General features: G+C 43.8%; 1 long non-coding RNA gene across 1 annotated transcript in view; it reads right to left on the reverse strand.

Annotated features, from left to right (window-relative positions):
* Positions 1–3,245: 3,245 nt before the first annotated feature.
* Positions 3,246–20,614, reverse strand: part of LOC130113493 (uncharacterized) — a 90,884-nt gene continuing 73,515 nt past the window's right edge. Inside the window, exon 3 of the long non-coding RNA XR_008810300.1 lies at positions 3,246–3,604. This is a non-coding gene — a long non-coding RNA (uncharacterized LOC130113493). The remainder of the gene's footprint in view (positions 3,605–20,614) is intronic.

The raw sequence follows: 20,614 nt of genomic DNA on the forward strand, positions 1-20,614 counted from the left end.
AGAGAGGACAGTGGAATGGTCAGGATGCAAGGAGTGGAGGTGACAAAGGCATTTGAGTTTAAATACTTGGGGTCAACTGTCCAAAGTTACGGGGAGTGCAGTAGAGAGGTGAAAAAGAGAGTGCAGGCAGGTTGGAGTGGGTGGAGAAGTGTGTCAGGAGTGATTTGCGACAGAAGGGTATCAGCAAGAGTTAAAGGGAAAGTTTACAAGATGGTAGTGAGACCAGCTATGTTATATGGTTTGGAGACAGTGGCACTGACGAAAAGACAGGAGGCGGAGCTGGAGGTGGCAGAGATGAAGATGCTAAGATTTTCACTGGGAGTAACGAAGAAGGACAGGATTAGGAACGATTATATTAGAGGGACCGCTCAGGTTGGACGGTTTGGAGACAAAGCAAGAGAGGCAAGATTGAGATGGCTTGGACATGTGTGGAGGAGAGATGCTGAGTATATTGGGAGAAGGATGCTGAATATGGAGCTGCCAGGGAAGAGGAGAAGAGGAAGGCCAAAGAGGAGGTTTATGGATGTGGTGAGGGAAGACATGCAGGTGGCTGGTGTGACAGAGGAAGACACAGAAGACAGGAAGAAATGGAAACGGATGATCCGCTGTGGCGACCCCTAACGGGAGCAGCCGAAAGTAGTAGTAGTTTTTGATATGTTAAATGTGACGAAAGACAGCCTAGAGAAAATAAATTCTGCGCTGCTCGGACCAAAGAACGCCGACTCCTGTCCGTTTTCTCCTCACTCCAACCACACCAATCAAAAAACCACAACGCAGAGGAGGCCAGGGAGGCGGCAAAAATACAGAGCTAGGGAGCCGGCCTGCAGAGCCAAGGGCTACATTAAGATAGTTTAGTTTTTTTCTCATTAATTATTTTATATGGAACACTTTCTGTGCACAATATGTACGTCTATTTGTTGGAAACTTTTCCGCATTTGCGCTATTAATTTAATGAGATTTATATGGCTGTGAATGATGTTTATGGGTGGAAATTTGATTGCTTTGTGAAATTCAAAATTTGATTAGTTGTGGCTTATATAGAATAACTGTTTCAAATGCAAAAAAATCTCTAATAGCCTATCATTTTAATTTAATTGTCTAATTCAATTAATGCATGTTATCAAGCCTACATTACATAAATGAAATATAGTGTCAGACAATGACAGGCAAACGGAAAAATAAACGAGTTCTGTTGTTTAATATATGCTATTTGTTTTTATTTCTGAAATGGATTAGATGTTTGGAAGTAGACTTATGTATGTTTCTTAAAAAAAATCATTAAATGATGTATCCTAGGGGACTAGACTCCTGTGTGTCAAGAAAAAATATAATTCTGACGTGCTGGATTCAAAGCAGCCCCACCTAGTGGAGAAGTCACGACACGCCACTGAAAGCAAACAGAGTTACAAAAACAGGAATGTATATATAGACAGCAAGGAAGGTTCGAGACAGGGCGTGAAGCATCCGGCTACCAAAAGTCAGCGTAATGATCTGACAGTGCGCTAGTGCAACCAGGGGGAATATATAACTGCTGGAGAGCCAATCATGGTATGGGGAACAGGTGAGCAAGGCAGGACAGGGACAGAAATGACAAGTCAAACAAGGGAATGGGGAACACGAGAGCAACGCAGGGGCAGGAACAGACATGGCAAGCCAATCACGTAATGGGGGACAGGTGAGCAAAGCAGAGGCAGAAATGGCAAGCCAAATCAGGGAATGGCATACAGGCGAGGCTAACTGACCCAGACCACACAACTATTGTCAATCTGGATCATGGATGGGGTTGGGGGGGATATTATATATAATATTATATATGATATAATACATATGTTATTATATATTAATATATTGTGTATATTATTATTATTATTATTATTATTGTTATTATTATTTCTTTCACGTTTTCTGTTTTACATTCTGTAGAGCCGGGTCCAAACTATGGACCTGAGGCACTATAGGGCAAATGTCACTTGATTGACAGTACTCATCGTAATATGTGGGCTGTTCCGAGTAGGGCGAGTTTCTGGACTGTGCTGATGTTGATGTTTACTGGGATATGGTTTGTGAACTTTTCCATTCCCTTCTTCATGAGTCCTAGAGCTCCGATGACCACTGGTGTTGTTTCAGTCTTCATTCCCCAGGTCTTTGTACTTGGTCAGCTTCTCTGACTTTCACTGAGGTGTTTTTTTTCCGGATGGTATTGCCATGTCGATGAGCATGCACCTGTTTTGCTTACTGTCCTTGATAACGATGTCGGGCTTGTTGGCTTTTATCTCTCTGTCAGTGTGGATGGGCATGTCCCAGACGATGGTGACATCATTGTTTTCAGTGACCGTTTTTGGCTGATGTTTGTATCATTTCTCAGTCGTCTTGATCTCCTAACTCCTGCAAATCTTCCAGTGCAGGCATGCTGCTGCATTGTTGTGCCTGTACACACGGTCTTTGCCAGTTCCGGGCAGCCTGAGACAAAGTGGTCGATGGTTATTATTATTATTATTATTATCCAGATGTCCCTCTCCCCGGCAAAGCCCTCCAGCTCCTCCTGGGGGATCCCAAGGCGTTCTCCGGCCAGATTCGACATATAGTCCCTCCAGTGACTTCTAGGTCTACCTTGGGGTCTCCTCCCAGTTGGACGTGCCCAAAAAACCTCCAAAGGAAGGTACCCAGGAGGCATCCTAATCAGATGCCCGAACCACCTCAACTGGCTCCTTTCGATGCGAAGGAGCAGCGGCTCTATTCCGAGTTCCCTCCAGATGTCCGAGTTCCTCACCCTATCTCTTAGGCTGAGCCCAGACACCCTACGGAGGAAGCTAATTTCAGTTGCTTGTATCCGCGATCTCACCCTTTCGGTCACTACCCAAAACTCATGACTGACTATAGGTGAGGGTTGGAACGAAGATTGACTGGTTATATATACTGTTTTAAGATTATATATAATCATATGGTATTATCATATACATATTGTAAAAAGACATAAAAGACATAAGTATTGTAGAATACACAGACAAGACACAGAGTATTGTACTATCTATCTGGAGAAACACAAGTCAGACTACCTCATGGACCCGTCTCTGTTCTCACTGAACAAATCAGGAATCGGGAATCAGGAACATTTATTTGTCATTTCACCGAGAACATGAAATGAATCGACATATCATTTCCCCCAGCCCACAGCAGTGCAACACACAACACATATCCAAAACCTACAAGAACACATATATCCAAACTCAAAAAAAAAACCCTGCATAAACTGCAAAAGCACATATCCAACATATATTTAAAAAAAAGAAAAAAGAATCACTGTCCAGGAGAGCGAACGCTAGCCAGGATGACGGCTAGCCCATGCATGGACTAGCAGTTACCTTACCCTCCCCTGCTTCTGCATCCTGCCAGACCGCACCCGGTGTTTCCTCTTTGGGTGCAGCTCCAGGCAGGGCCGTGGTCCTTGGGCCCACCGGAGGCAGCAGACCAGGCTCCCCTCGCCGATCCAACGGTAGCTCTCTCAGCCGGTCACCTTCGACAAACCTCGCAGTCCACACGACGACACCAAAAACACAATCAACGCCAGGCGAGGCCGCCGCTAGACCACCTCAATGTTACGAACCTGAAATCAAGGGGAGAAAAACATTAAAATTAAAAGTGCTCCCTATCATTGATGACCTGTAGGTGCTTTGCCTTCTATATTTTGAATAAGCAGAGTACAAACTTGTATAAAGAAGTGCATGAAGTGCAACATCATCTGTTCTTTTATGTTGAGGTTCTACATAGGTTGTCTGTCTCAATTTGTTTTCAATTTCTCCCTGTGAGGTTTCATATAGTTTAGGAATTGCTTTGCTGTGGAAATGTGTGCGGGAGGGGAACATTGCAATGGGTTAATTTTTTTTCATCAGGTGATGAAATCCAGAGTCAGTAACCACCGAATGCAGCTGCAAATCTTTGCCGATAAACACTCCCATTGCTTTTGTTATTTCTGTAACCGGTTATTTTCTTGCCCGGTGCGGGATTCGATACAGGGAGTACTGCACCACAAGGCGACATCACTAACCGCTCGGCTAAAGGGTCAGACCCTTTAGCTAGGGGCTAACGTGTCTTATTAGTAGTTTACATTTCTTTGTTTTTTCATTATGAATTTGTCGCAAATTGTTGTTGGACAGCAGCACCGAGATGTTGTTGTGTTTTTGCTACCGAGTGGACTCTCCTTGCTCCGCCTGCATACGATACAGCCAGGTGATTGTGACGTAAATGAGATATCAGTTGAGAAGTGTTTCCACTTGTAGCCGACAGTGGCAAAGCCATGCTTGCAAACTGTACTTCGTTTAAGATCGTCTTACTCTCGTCATGGTGTTGAACGCTGAATCCAAGCTGTCCCCCCACAGCGGATTTGTAAGATTGCAGTGCCTCTTCAAACTTATTCTTACATCTCAGTTATTACATCTGCCAAGAGTGTCACGTTTTTGCCCTAGTTCGTCTGAATTTCAGCAAGAGATCTCAAAAACAGTCAAGTGGTTTCTCATGAAATTTTGTGGGCACACAGACGCATCATTTTATTCATACAATTTTGTATTTGTTTAATGTATTTTACTCTAAATTAGTTTACCCCATGTCATTATTTTCTGGTTGTTTCACTGTATTTGTTGCCTGCAATGCACTTTATAATTTTGTTTAGAAAAGTATGGTCTAAAGAGAATGATTATTATTGTGATCATAATCAATACAATAAAAAAAGATCATCTTTTTCTAAAATATGGTACATTCCATCTCATTGTTTGCCTCAGCTACATTGAAATGAGATTAACTGTGTGATAGTCTGGTCTAGACATGCACATGTCCGCAGGGCATTTTCAGGCAGGACTTCATGAGGCCTTCAGTCTGACCCTAACAGAAAAGCTTTAATAAGGAGTCTGGCCAGGGGATCAAACCAGCCACTCTTAGCTTCAAAAGCTCACTCTCCTCAAAATTTGGCACCTCCCGCTATCCCATGGTTGGAGGCTGATTCTGTTGCCATGGCCAATGCACTCCTATCCACACTATCGCCTTGGGCAAATCCACTGATGGCCTGCTAGGCAGCAAAAGAAAAAGCACTTGCATGACATGAAGGCAACGCACATGCAGACACAAACACACACAGACACAAACACCTACACACACCCAAACACCTACCCGGTTGGAGAGAAGTCCACTGAGTTCCAAGTCAGGCCACAACCCTTTAGTAAATCATCTTCCCACATGTGTATAATGAGGTTATTCAGACTCCACCCTGCTGGGACCTCTGGCTCTGGCAACCAGGAGACACTAGACTGTAGACATTCAACCCACACATGGCTCACATCAAACAGTTTGCTGGCTGTGGTTGGACAATAGCATGAAATAGCCCCAGCAGAAAGAGTGATCACACTACAAAAATAGAGAATCTAAACTAAAACTCACATCTCAAATACACAAAAACATGTTATGCAGTGTGTAAAGAAATCATGCATGAAACAATTCTGTGGATGAATAACTGTTTGTTACTCAGGACCCCCTTACTTAAACCTAACAAGTTATTTCAATTCAAAATTCAAGACTATTTTATTTGCCCCGGACACAGAAGAACCACAATTCTCCCCCTAACTCTTCTCTTCTTGGTCCACTGTTAGAGTGTTACGCACTGTCCGCCACATCACCCAGTAAAGTGAAGCAGGATGAGAATGGTGTAGCTTCATCATCTGGGGAAAACCCTTTTATAGCATTTTGACAGGTTGAGGGCCTGCACTCATTCTGACATCACCGGAGTTTAAGACCACTGCTATAGAGTTAAGACCACTACTATAGAGTTAAGACCACTACTCTAGAGTTAAGACCACTGCTATAGAGTTAGGGTTACTACTATAGAGTTGAGTTACTTAAGAAACTGTCATATATGTTTTCAGATAAACTTTCCAGAAGTGGATCCCTAGTGCCAGTCAAATTCAATCAAAAATGTTTTGAATGTGTAGAAATGCCATAATTTAACACTTTTCTTGTAAATGTTCTGATCTGTGTTCCCTAGGTAGAACAGACACATACTCAAAAATGTAGGCATGGCGTATGAGCCGAAACCAAGTGGACCCTCAACCTGCCCAACAAAACCCTGAAGAACTCATAGGCTAGAGCAAATTGGTGACAAATGAATGATACTTGAAATCAAATCCCAGAGAGAGAAAGAGAATAAATTCTTAAATAAATACAAAGCTGCTCTCTCTCTCTCTCTCCTCCCTTCTCTTTCTCAAGCACACACACACACACACACACACACACACACACACATCTTTTGATAAAGGAAACACATTGGAGTCCAAGACTCAATCCATTTTCTATGTTAGAAGAGCGGAGCCACATGTTTTTGATAACGTCCTCTAGCAGAGCAGTGTGAGGTAATGATGAAGTCATCCCTGTCCCCTGAACAGATTCACATCAGTTCTCTTAGCAACACACGCACACGTGACTGTACATGTGCACATTCAAACACACATGAGCATACACACACACATGCATGTTGAGTTTTTACAATGCTCCATAGTGAGAAATTACTTCACACTCAACGTGTCAACAACATACCTGGGAAAGGTCACAATACCAAGCTGTTTTTTTTCCCTTGAAAAAAAATGCTTTGATTGAACATAAACAACTATTTGTTGAAGTTTCTCAGTCTGGTGATTTGAGCCACTCCCCAGTTTATTTTGCCCTGTTATTACACTCACTGAATAGAAATGAGCTAATCGAGCATTTTCTCTGCATTCCCAGAACACAGTAGACCATAGTGAAAGCTGTAGTTCCTATCTCATTGCACAAATTGTAGGACTGGCTAGCTCAGCCGTGCTTACGGGCATTAGAGGAGGGAAAAATATCTAAACATGTTTTCCACGACAAGAAAGTACTGTACAGTATGGTTAAAACCACAACAATTTCATCACCTACTTAAAAATGGCATTAAATATTAATTCATCACCTGCAACAGAACATATTGCATCATTATAGCACCACTTTTGATAAACATCCCTCATGGTACTCATGCCTTTAAAAAATCTAAAAATTAACCCAGACCAGTGACATGAAAACTGTAAGTTCTTCCGGCTACTACCAGATGTAGCAGTTGCCACATACAGACGTCAGATTTTTTTTGTAGCCATCTCCCAAAATGAAGACAATCTCAGGAATCAGGAACACTTTGTCATTTCACTTCATGGACTTACGTACATGAAATTAAATTAAATGCCGTGTCCCCCAGCATTACAACAAAAGGACAAAGACACATCCAAAAAGTACAAGAACACACATATCCAAATTAAACAAAAAATTAACCGTCCAGTGACAGTCAGGACGACTGTCGGAACTGTTGGTCTGCATGGGCTAGCAGTTAGCTCAGCCCGCCCCGCTTCCACGTCCTGTCAGAACGCTCTCGACGTTTCCTCCTTGGGCGCAGCTCCAGGCAAGGGCCGTAGTCCCTGGGCCCACCGGACGAAGCAGACCAAGCTCCCCCAGCGCCAGCTCCCCCAGCCAGACACCCTCGACACACCCCCCCACACTCCTCATAACGACGCAGACGTAGACAAAGACACTGCATAGATGGTACTGGGCAGGCCCGTAGCCAGAAACATATTTGGGGGGGGGGGGTCGGGCAACACTGCCGAAAGCTACCGGTAAATAACATTCCCACACTGTATACTATAGCCTAATACCCAACCGTACGGTAAATGTCAACGTATTAATGGCCCATAGATAATCATCAATGCATTAATAAATAAAAGTGGCTCTTACCTTATAAAAGCAGGTCCAATCGTCTTTTTTGTCTGCAAAAGATGTCCAGTACCTCTTCCGGAGTCACCACAATGTCTCTGTGCTCCGAGAGCAATGTCAGTCCATTAAGCCGTCTTTCCGTCATTGTACTGCGCATTTTGTCCTTGATCCTTCCCAGACGGGAAAAACTTCTCTCGACATGGGCACTCGTGACAGGAAGCGGGGTCAAAACGCGGAGAAGCTTGAAGATGCTTGGAAACAATTCACTGTTACAGGCATTTAATGCCTCAATGGCATTTTGTGGAACATAAGTTGCATCTTTCCATTTATCCCGCCAGGTGTCTATTTCTGACTTTACAACTTCCAGATGCTGTGACACTTCATCAGGATACAGGTTGGAGAGCGCTTGAGCTGAGCTGTCGTTCAGCATGCTGACCTTGGATGGCAGTAAGGAGCAGAGGTTGGAAATCACATTTCTGTGTTTGCTGAAGCGTTCCTTCATCTGTGATGAATAAAAGTCAAGCATGACTATGAAAAGCTTTTGCCGGTAGTGATTTTCACAGGCCTTCAATGGATCCTCATTGCAGTCCATGCCTCTTCGTGGTCGAAATTCAACCCCATACTTGGCTGCTTGGGAAGAAGTCTTTTGGAAAATCTGCCTGAACTCCATCTCAGAGTTAGCCCTCATCTCATCTACCTGCTTAATAACAGCATCAGCAGCTGAAACGCAACTCACCAAGTCACAATTTTCCTTCTGAAGGAAGGTGGACAGGTGGTAGGTTTTTGCAAGCATCTTCTCACTCACATTCATGGACAGCATGAATTCTGCATTGTCAATTGAATTAAAGAGCTGAGTGGCTTTGACAGATGTGTCTCCTGTGAAGGTTTCACTGATTTTCTGCAGGCTGGATCGCACAGGGTCTAAAAGCTCGTTGAATGTAAATATTGCGTCGTGGCGTTCGACCCATCTCGTTTCACACAACTTCGTCAGTCGCGTTTTCTTGCAGTCGGGTAAAAGACGCTCCGTCTCGTGTCGCAGACTGCATGCAGACCGCAAAGCCCAATCATGGAAAAAAGTGCAGATTTCCGAGACAATTCCAAAGCAATTTCGCACCATTTGTACAGTGCAGCACTTGTTTAGGACCAAATTCAAACTGTGGCTGGCACAGTACACATAAACTGCTTGCTTGTGCTTCTCTTTGATTTTAGCTTGGGCACCATTTAAACTGACACTCATGGCAGATGCGCCGTCGTATCCCTGGCCACGTAAAAACTGTAAATCAACGCCTGCATTTGTCAACTGACTTTCGATTGAATTGGCGACTGCCTCCCCGGTTAACTTCTCGATATCAACAAAGGACAAAAACTCCTCTCTGATGCTATATTGGCTGTCATGCTGGTCCACGTATCTGACACAGACAGAAAGCTGCTCCCGCCCTGAAACATCTTTCATTTCATCTGCAAACACAGCGAAACACTGCGCGGAGTTTACTTTCTGCACCAGTTTGTTTGTTATCACATCTCCAATTATGCTGATTATTTCATTTTGTACATCAGGACTGCAGTAGCTAGCATTTGCTGCACATTTACTCAAGTGTTGTAACAGTACTGTGTCGCCAGATGTAGCCCTAAACCTGAGTAAAGCCCTGAAATTTCCGTCATTGTGAGTTGGCTCATTCAATGTCACTGGTCCTGAATCAATATCACCTCTCAGGGCGAGTTCTTGGCGACCGCAAAAAATCAACGTTGCAATGATGCTTTTGAGTTTTTCTCGGACTCGCTTTTTGCTCTCAGAATCTAGCCTCAGTGAAATTGCATCCATTTTATTGTTGAGAACCATTTGGAAATTGTCCGCTTTCAAACATGCATCCTTGTGATATGCCTTTTGTGCACAGTCTTTGAACGGCTCTAAAGCATGTTTCCAGTCTGAGAAGTGGACATTAATTAGCTTGCAATCTTTTCTGTGCCCTCCCTTGCCCACATGCTCGACTGCAAACGCAACACAGTGCTTACAAAAACAACCGTCGGACCTTGTTGAGTATACTAGCCAGCTAAACTGGTCAATCCAATGACGTTGGAAACGTAGTTTACCTCCTAGTTTTGTAGGGAATGTTTGTCCGATATTGGCCGTCCAGTCCAGTGAGTATATTTCTCTTCCCTGTTTGTCTGATATTTTCCCACCAATATAATCCACAAAGTCATGTGAAAACGTTTCCGAGGTAGAGGACGGCGGGTCTGCTAACTCTGGCTCCGTTTCCGAGGAGGGCAGTGGGTCTGCTAACACGGGGTCCTCCCTATAGTCCCCGGGTCCTATAGTCTCCGGGTCCTATGTTCCCCGCTTTGTATGAGACCGGGGAATATCGGACCTTTTTGTATACAGAGGGCCCTATATTCCCCACTTTTCCCCAAAAGGGTCCTATGTTCCCCGTTTTGTATGTGCAGGGGAACATAGGACCTTTCTGTATAAAAAGGGTCCTATGTTCCCCTAGGGCACCCGGGGAACATAGGACCCTATTTATAAAGAAAGGTCCTATGTTCCCCGGTCAGCAGGTTTGACGCTGTTTGGCGCAAAAAGTGCATTTTCAATAATGCATTATTTAGGGCAGATTATTAAGAAGACAATGAATCATACGATTTCTATTTTTATATCACAAAAACGAATTCACAAAGTCCAGGTTGGCTAAAGTATGTGGAAACTTTCGACACTAAACCAATTTCAACTTATTAGGCTATAGCCTATATTTGGGCGCATAACCCACCCCGGTAGTTCTCTGATATTTATGCGTGAAATGTGTCACTCATCGAGGAAAATGCGCCTCGCCGAGGAGGTGAGCTGGCTCGTCTGTGTCTGAATCTAATATAGTAAGCCTATGTTCCTTGGGCAATTGTAGCCGGGCATAGCTCAGTCGGTAGAGCTCTTGCCTATGGATCGCAAGGTCGTTGTGGTTACACCGCCCCGAGCTGCCTCCCCGGCACGTTCAAGCCACTCCCCCAGCTCGGACGTGCCGGAAACATCCGAGCGCTCGGCTCGCGCTCTGAGGAGACGAGCGCTGCACTGCACCAGGTGTTTGCCATTATCCATCAGGCACACCTGTGGCAATCAGGCAGCCTTCTACAAGAAGCCTCCCAGAACGTCTCTCAGTGCTTCGACGTACTGAACCCTGCGACTCTCCCTCCGCGATTTCCACGGCTCCCCGCGTCCTTCACGTTTCTCCCCGGACCTCTCCTGCGATCTCCCCCCTTGTCCCTCTATCTGGACCCCTCCTTTCGGATTCGACTTCCCGGATCTCGGACCTGGACTTTCTCGGACAACCCCTCTTGGATCACGGACTGGACTTTCTCGCCAGGTGCACGCACATTTTTTTCAACACCTCCTGGTCATTTACATACCGCACCACACATAGGCTAAAAACACTCACACATAGTTATACACGCAAACCACGGGACACCACACATAGTTTATTCACACATCCCACTAACAGAACGCCTTTTTTTCACCATACATTTCCCTCCCACAATAAAACCTCCCTTTGTAGATTTTGAAGTCATCTCGTGTCTGTCTGTCTTGGGTTTCGCCACACGGGTCAGGTTCTGGTGCGCGAGCAGAACAGTCGTGAGTTCGATCCCGGGTGCCGCCAACTCAGCGTATGAGTAGCACATTGTGCGAGAAGTGCTGGGAGCTGAGGATAGGTGTTCCGTCCTCAGCAGTCCATCTCCCAGAGGTCTAGCGCATTGTACCAGGGATAGACTCCTGCGAAAGCTGCCTGATACCGACAATAGGTCAATTCCGACCCACTTCTTCTATGTTCCCTAGAAAGCCGTCGTTCCCAAAGCATCTGACAGATATTAGATAGAAACCATCTGCTCAGTAAGGCCCTTTAAGCATCATAATTGTAATGATAATAGCCTAATGATGATGATAACAATATAGCCTTATATTAGAAATGCTAAAAATTGGATAATCGAAATATTTATAATTATAAAGTAGGCTAATATAGCATGGTAATAACAATATCTGCCTGGTCTCTTAAGATTCTAAGATGCTAATGAATACGCCTTTTTGACAAAATATGAAAGGCTAATCAACAACGCTAAAGCTGAATCACAAAACACATATTATTCGAAAAATAATTTATAAATAGCCAAATGCACACATGATTTCGAGTTTGGAAATATTTAAAACTTGTCGTGGATGTGCACGCAAGTTTCCTGGCGTTCTAAACCACATGATCAAAATTCACCAATGTCTAAACCGCCCATCAACTTGCAACAATCGGTTGTTATCGGCGATAACTCGTGGACTCACTGTCATGTGCTTACTAGCCTACAAGAAGACAAACAATGGCGATAGTTATGGATGGTGATCGAGGGGGCAAAGTGTTGGTACATGAGAACTTCACATATCAGAAGCACCGCACCAATCAAGACACCATTAGATGGAGGTGCTGGAGGTGGAAATGTAGAGTGCCACTGATCACAAATAGATTTGAAGTGGAGGACGTGGATGCTAACATTGTTGTGCACGATGTTGGGGAAAACGTGCATCCCCCTGACGGAGAAATGGTGCACCGTGCAGAATTCCGACAGGGGGTGATTGCAGAAGTTGCGAGGGAGCCAACAGTCCCAATCAGAAGGATCTATAATGCGCAAAGGGTCCTGCAGCGTCGGCAACGTCAAATCCAGGGTTTTAGGCCGTCTTTGTTGAGTAGCCTAATGGACTAGGACTACTCATTTTGCTTTTTTGAAGAAGAAAAAAGCCTTAACGTTAGGCCTTGGAGATTTTTGTTTTAGACCATGCGTTTTCTGGGGGGCTTCTGCCATAGACCAACCCTTTTTCAGCCAAGCTTTTACTACAAGCATTTTGTTATTAATAGCCTATTATCAGTGTTACTATTGATAGTATTATGCCTGTTATTTGTTATCAGGCCTCTTTTATAATTAGGCTATTATTATCATTATTATTATTGATATTATTACTATAACTATTATTATTATTAATAAAGAAGAACATCAAAGGATGTAAGGTAGCACTCATCAAATGAAAAAAAAGACACAAATCTCTATTTTACCATTTCATTGTTTGGCATCAGTCATTAACTTGGCCGGGTGGTCTTCTTCAGAAACCGTAATGACTGATGCCAAACAATAAAATGGTGAAATAGAGGACTGCCTCTGTTATTTTTTTACCATTTGGTGAGTGTTACCTTACATCCTCTGATGTTCGTCTTTGATTCATGTTTTTGGTTTAGCACCTCCACAAGCCTTTAGTTTTTTGAGAAGCACATATTATTATTATTAGGCAATTAGCCTATTGTGTAAGGTAGGCGGCCCCCGTTGATGGATACTTTGTGCTGGTCATAAATTCCAAGTCCTGGTCTAAGTTCTCTGCCTAAAAAGTTCATCATTAAAGTCTTTTTGAAAGAAAGTCTGCCAAGTGATTTAATATGGAAAACGAACTGCAAAGTAACAAGAAAGTGGCTGAAGTGTCCAGTGCTGTGCAAATTGAACTTTGAGCGAAGGTGGAAATGGCTACTGGTAGGCGGGCCTAGTGCAAGACAAACTTGCGTTGATTGCCGACTGTCCATGCTGAGCCGGACAGCCAACTAACTAGGCCTACTGCAGTAAATATTGGTAAGAACTAACAATAAAGCAGATTACAGCCTCCTCTAGGCCGAATTTGGATACGCACTCAAGGTGGCCTGTGATATGCAACAGCCAACAATGGTAATACGGCCTAATTTAATCAGCGGAGGAATAGATTGTCGTAGCCTACAACTCAGCCATGACCCCAGTTTTTATTATTTTGGACCCGTTAAGGAAATAATTTGCAAAAAGGGTTCTAAGTTCCCCGGTTTGTTCCTCGATTGGCAATAGCAGGGAATATAGGACCCTTTATTTGGAAAAAAGTCCTATGTTCCCCTGGAAACAGCGGGGAATATAGGACCCTTTTTCCAAAAGAGGGTTCTATGTTCCCCGGTGTCTATTGCAACCGGGATTATAGGACCTTTTTAGGGGAAAACGGGGAATATGGGACCCTTTTTTTTCCGAAAGGGTCCTATGTTCCCCTTGCTCCGGAAAATCGGTAACGTTAGTGACCAGATCATCTGTAATGTTCTTTTTTTTCTTTTTTGAGTCGGGACACGTTGAAACAAAAAAATCACTGATTTTACGAATATTAACTTCACTGCTCTTGCCTGATTTACAGGCAGCTTTCGGCGGCTCCATTGCTTTTGAAAAGCAAACTATAGATCCACCATTTAGCTAGCATAACCAGGGGCAGGTTGCTTAGCTGACTCGTCAGACCCCTGAGCCAATCAAAAGCGTGTGATTTTATTTGTTTTACGAAACAGACCAATAAGATACATCATGTTTGGAAACAAATTAACTGACAGGTTTAACGCCTGTCAGTCACGATAGATGCAGTGTATGAGTAGGCTAGAGGGGCGGTGACAAATAATCAAAACGATAACTAAATAATTATTGGTGCCATTTCAGACGGGCCGTGGGGTTTCGGGGGGGGGGTTCAGACACGAAAACCACCTACCTGGCTACGTGCCTGGTACTGGGTGAGGCCGCCGCAAATGTGAATTCGTGCCGCCATCTTAGTCCACATCTCAACAAATCGTCTAAAAAATTTAAAAAAAACACATTCAGGGTATTAAAAATGTTACCAGGTGTTTTGCAGCTGTAAAAACAGTCTGTACTTCTCCACAAAATGGACATTTACTTGAAACTGTGGGGTTGCTCACAGAAAAAGTATTTACAGCACCATGTAGAAGAATCCATTGTAAATCACCGGTCCTTTTCTTTACAGGTGGTTTATGGAAAAGCATCCATACTGGTTTCACACCACTGCCCACATCCAATTCTTGTCTCCACACCGTGTCAATTCTCTCACCCAGTTTACATTTGTTCAGTGCTTTCACACAAGAATTATACAGTTTTTTCCTTTAATAGTGTGAAAGTCCACATATTTACAGTCAATCAAATTTAATAAGGGTCCCGGGAATCCATCCAGATTTTGAAAAAAAAAAGCCCCGCTCTGTGAAAGGATCATTTTCATCAGTGTCCTGTTAACCGGGGCTGCATGGCTCAACCCAATATGCCGACACAGACTCAAGGCATGATTTCAGTAAAACAAGTCTTTTGATGCCAGGCAAGACGAGGAGCCAGTAGACAGTGGCGCCCCCAGAAATATTTCATAGGGGTGGCCAAATGCGGTCACTGAAAATCTTGGGATGGCACACCAAAACCAAAAGCCATGACTGAATTTCAGGAATTCTATTATGCTGTAGTATACTGTATAGGCTAGTTGAAAATTGTTAATATGAGAGTAATGCACGTGGGCTCTTTAGGTATGACAAGTAGGTTGTACATTTAGGCAATGTTCCTTGCGTTTTGGTGCGCTTGGGTAAATGCAGCTGTAGGATGAAGCAGCATTTATCTTTAAGATATCATTTAGTTAATGAATTGGGGTAAGTTACAAATTTATTGTTCTTACCATATTGTTTTTCGATTTCTTAAAGATCACCTCGATGTTGGTAAGCTAACATACGATAGATGAGGTAAATATTGTATCTAAACCGTTTTTAACGGTTTGTTGAGCACTATTTGGCGAAAAATGTATATACATTATTGAACATAAACAATTTTAGTATTTAAAATACGAGTGGACGGGATAATTGATTGGATAAGCTTTATTGCCTCACAAAACATTACGGGGTATATGTGAGCCATGGCGCATGTAGCGGACCCAAAAAACACTTTCTATATGATGTAATTTATGGAGTCGATTCCATCATTTCTCATATTTTAAACCAGAGTCGGAGTCGATTCCAAAAACTTGAGTCGTGCACCCCTATAGCTAGCTAGAAACAGAAGCTGCTCAGCTGCTGTCAGAGGCAGACTGTGCACGAGGTAGGGAGTGTGACGCAGTGACAGACGATCAAAAGCGGCTAGCTGCCTGGCTATGCATTTGTCATTTTCTTTGACACGAATTATTATGAAAAATATACATTATTGATTTAAATGAACAGCACCCGATGTAAAATATCAGATAGGAGCATAGTGTAACGTGCATGGATTAGTAGACACATTGGCCCTTGACTAACGGGTCGAACCCTTAAGTCGACTGGTTAACGTTGTTGCTTGCGGAGTGGGAGCCACGGGTTCGCATCCCGGCTGTGGTGACGGTCTCCCGGACTGCCCCCCGAATTCGCTACATTGGTGTCAGAAGTGGGATGGTGCGACCATCTCCCGGACTGCCCCCCGAATTCGCTACATTGGTGTCAGAAGTGGGATGGTGCGACCACGCGCTTCCCGAAGGAGGGGGGTAGTGTAACGTGCATGGATAAGTAGACACGTTGGTCCTTGACTAACGGGTCGGACCCTTTAGTCGACTGGTTAACGTTGTCGCTTGCAGAGTGGGAGCCACGGGTTCGCATCCCGGCTGTGGTGACGGTCTCCCGGACTGCCCCCCGAATTCGCTACAATATTATGCATATTCTGCATAATACTGGAGTCATACAAGGCTAGGCCAGGTGGGGTCGACAGCTCATTCTTTATATCCGTAAAGGCTTGGCACTGTTGTGGGCCCCAGTACCAGGAGGTGTCTTTGTTCAGGAGGTCCCTGAGTGGCTTCGATTTTTCTGCTACGGTTTGGGAGGTATTTCCCCAAGCCCATGAAACGTCGGACTTCTGTTACGTTTCTCAGCTCTGCCATGTGGGTGAGGGCCCTGACCTTGTCGGGGTCGGCTCTGACGCCCTCTCCATCAATGATCTGGCCCAAGAACTTCACCTGCCTCTTTGAGAACTCACATTTTGCGTTGAGGGTGAGTCCTATCTGATGGAGGCACTCGAGCACTGCCATGAGACGTGTATCATGTTGGGCCTGTGTAGCCCCAAATACAAGGACATCATCCATGTGGCATAGAGTCCCTTCCAGACCCTCTAGAAGTTGGGACATGTGCCGTTGGAAGTGCTCCGGGGCCGAACTGATTCCAAAAGGCAACCTCTGGAAGCAGAAGCGGCCAAATGGCGTGATTAAAGTTATCAGGAGCATAGATTCCACAGACAGTGGGATTTGCAAAAATCTTGATTGTGCGTCGAGCTTTGTGAAGATTTTGGCATCTTTCAGCCAGCGTTGGATTCAACACAGGGGAGGATTTGGAATTCTCGGCGGACGTTTTCATTTAACTTGGTGAAATGTACACAAATCCTCACCCGGCCATCCGCCTTGGGCAAAACCACCATCCCTGCGCACCAAGCTATGGGCTCTTCCACTCGTGGGATGATGCCCAACTTTTCCATCCGGGTAAGTTCATCCTTCACTCTAGACATGAGCGGGAGAGAAACTCGTCTGGGCGTGGAGAGAGTGAAGAGTGTTGAATCTGGTTTGAGGGCTATGTGATAATCGCCCTGAAGCCTGCCAATACCCTCAAACAGGGTGGGGAAGCGCTGTTTCAGTTCTTGTTCTAGGCTGCAGGAGGTAGTGTCGACTGAGTTTAGGTCTGCTCTTGTCACCAGGTTTAGAGCTGAAATGGCGGGGCGGCCAAGTAAGGCCATTCTGAGGCCACGGATGACATACACATTCTGCTGTGTGGACTTCTCACGTCATTAAGGTGGCTGAAAACCTCCCCTACACGTCCAGTGGGGTACGACTTGGTCCCTGGAGCACTGTGTTAGTCTTTTCCAGTGGGGGAGCTGCATGCAGGTCAGGCATTCTGGAGTCACAGTCACGTCAGCCCCCGTGTCGATTTTGAACTCTGTGCTGCGGCCACACAGGTTGATATGGGTTACCCATGGCTGCCCCTGACCATCATCCAATGAATGCAATTTCCATGTCTTCCTCTTGTAACACTTCTGCCACTGCTGTATTAGACCTACAGACAGTTGCAAAATGCCCTCTCTTTTGGCAGTTCCTGCAAGTGGCATCCACAGCTGGACACGCCTGTCTACTGTGGGAACTCCTGCCACACCAGCCGCAGTTCTTGTGTTGCATTTGTGTTCTTGCTGGAGTAGGGGGGGCGGGACATTTGATTGGTGGAGGGTCTGGTTGTATTTTTCCTAATAGTAACTGCCTCCACTGGCTGCTCTGAGTGTGTTTCACCTTGAAGGAGGCATTGCTGTTTCTTTATGTGTTCATTTCTGAGGCACATGCGTTTTGCTGTGTCCAGTGTGAGTTTTTCATCCATCTGTAGTTTTTCTGATAATTTCTGATCCTTACCAGTCTATCTCTAATGAGCTTTTCTCGTAAGGTGCCATATTTACAATGTTGTATTAATTCATACAGTGCTTTTATGAAGCTATCAACAGATTCGCCACTCTCTTGCACTCTTTTGTGGAATCTGGCATGCTCGAATATCAGATTTCGTCTGGGGATAAAATGGTGAGTTCGTTTTTGACTGTGTCAACACCTTTGAGTTGATCATCAGTTACATCTCTGCACCGGACAACAGACTCCGCCTCCGGCCCCATAGTATACAGTAGAGCAGTGTTTCTCAACCGGGGGTCCGCGGACCCCTAGTGGTCCGTGGTGTAATGGCAAGAGGTCCGTGAAAATAAAATATCGTTAAAAAAAAGATCCTATGACATTTATAGAAATAGGATTATTTTACTCAAATGTGACTGAGACCTTTATCTACCTAAACTATAAAGGGTAACAGGACTTTTTTTCTCTAATTACATCTGTTTCACAAGTGTAATTTATTGTATTTTAATAAGAGATCTCGCTCCCGTTTGCATTGTTAAAAGTTACTGCATAAAAATTCTGTTGTTACATATATCTGAAAGTTACTGAATACATATTCTGTTTTGTTACATATATCTGAAAGTTACTGCATAAGAATTCTGTTTTGCTAACTATATCTAAGTTATAACTGAAAGCTCTTATTTTTGCCCCAAAGAGTGAATAAATGCTATATTGCAATTTCAAATGCAGTTTCTACTGTTTCTATCAAATTGCAACCCCCCTCCCCCAAGATCAGGTGGAGGGGTCCTCAGGGTAGATCAAAAATACGCAGGGGGTCCAGGACCCCAAAAAGGTTGAGAACCACTGCAGTAGAGTATTGACTTGCTTCTCTTGCGACTGTTCATCCAAGCCTGAGGCATGTCGGAAGCAGTGTTGCCAGGTCCGTGGTTTTCCCGCGTAATTGGGCTTCTTTCTTTTTGTTTTTTGTTTTTAACCGCGGGTTGAAGTTTTGCATGAAAATTACATTAACAGTATATTTAAATAAAATAATTTAAAAATAGGCTATTGTGGGAGTGCAGGAATGAGGAGATGGCCCCACGCCGTGCTTGGCCACCGCTGATGAGAACGTAGGTGTGGTGAGGTCAGGGAATTCTGCGAGCAGGCGTTGATACGTATCTCCGGCGGCTAGCATCAGTGGCGCCCCCAAGGGCTGGCCAGGGGTGGCCACGGCCACCCTGATACTATCCCTGGCCCCGACGCTGCCCCCCCCAGCCACGAGTCGCATATGCAGAGTATGCATAATATGCTTCTATCTGATATTTTACATGAGGTGCCGTACATTTAAATCAATAATGTATATTTTTCATAAGAATTCATGTCAAAGAAAATAACAAATGCATATGTAACCTGCACGACAGGGGAATGGGCCTATGCTTGCGCAGGGACAGTTTACAGTCTAATGTCTAAGTTCAGTGGAGATTGGTGTAGGTTTTTTTCTAGACCAGATTCTAGTACTCACCCCAAAGAAAACACACACACTCGTGGGTATAGTTTACAATAAAAAAAACAATTTATTTCAACAGTTCAAAGTAAAGTTATTTTAATATCAATACTAAATGAGATGTGTTATACACATATATACATATATATATTTTACTCTATTATACTTTTTAAAAGTTCTTCCTAATATTCTATTTATTGTCTATCTATCTATATTCTATTTTATACCCTTCTAATATATTACTTATGCAACCATATTCTACACTAACAAATTAAAGAAAATAATCCAAAATAAAGTATGAGTGCACTCAAAGAAAATAATAAAGAAAAGAAAAGGGGGAATGATTCAGTCTTCCAATCTGTGCAAGGTGCAATGTCCAGATCCTACCACAATCACAGGGGCAAGTTAATGTAGAGGCGATGATGATGAATCCAAATCCAGGGCGATGATGGGGGCAATCCAAAGGGGGTATCCAAGGGTTCCAAAAGGTGTAGCAAGGGGGGTTGTTCGGGGTACTAAAAAAAACAGTCTGCACAAAATTGTACAGATTCCTTATTAATTGCAATCTCTATCAAACAATTACAAACAAAATAAAAATACCAAAATCTAGAGTCAATTCTCAGAATTAAATCATTTCCTACATATAACTAATATGCGGCTGAATGACAACAGCCTATTGCTGTAAGAACAGTTAAAAACAATGTCATCGCAGCCAGGCTGAGGCACTATCAACGTGAATTCACGTCTAGCTGGCTGCTATGGGTTCCATGGATGCCATGTAGCCCGAGTTGGCTCGGTGGCTAGTGGCAACTGGAGCTTACAGTTTTTTTTTAACAACAAGCATATTATTATATTAAAATGTCTAACATTCCTACATCAAATAAACCCTATGGACCGGGTGTCCTGACTGGTTTTAAAGCTCTGAATCATATGGGAACTGCTAAGGATCATAGATATACGTTTTAGCTGGGTTAGCTTAGCAACCAATGGAAAATTGTCAGTCTTTAGATTTCAAGATTTTAAACTCTTAGCTCACCAGGATTCCAGCAGCGTACAAAACACAAGAGAAAAGAGTCTTCCTTCTTCCTTCAACAGGAGATCATCTGTCTTTGGATAAAATCAAGATATCCTACGTAAATGGCTATGATTACATGGAACACAGAAAGCAG

The sequence above is a fragment of the Lampris incognitus genome, chromosome 5 (genome assembly GCF_029633865.1).
Source record: "Lampris incognitus isolate fLamInc1 chromosome 5, fLamInc1.hap2, whole genome shotgun sequence".
Lineage (NCBI taxonomy): Eukaryota > Metazoa > Chordata > Actinopteri > Lampriformes > Lampridae > Lampris > Lampris incognitus.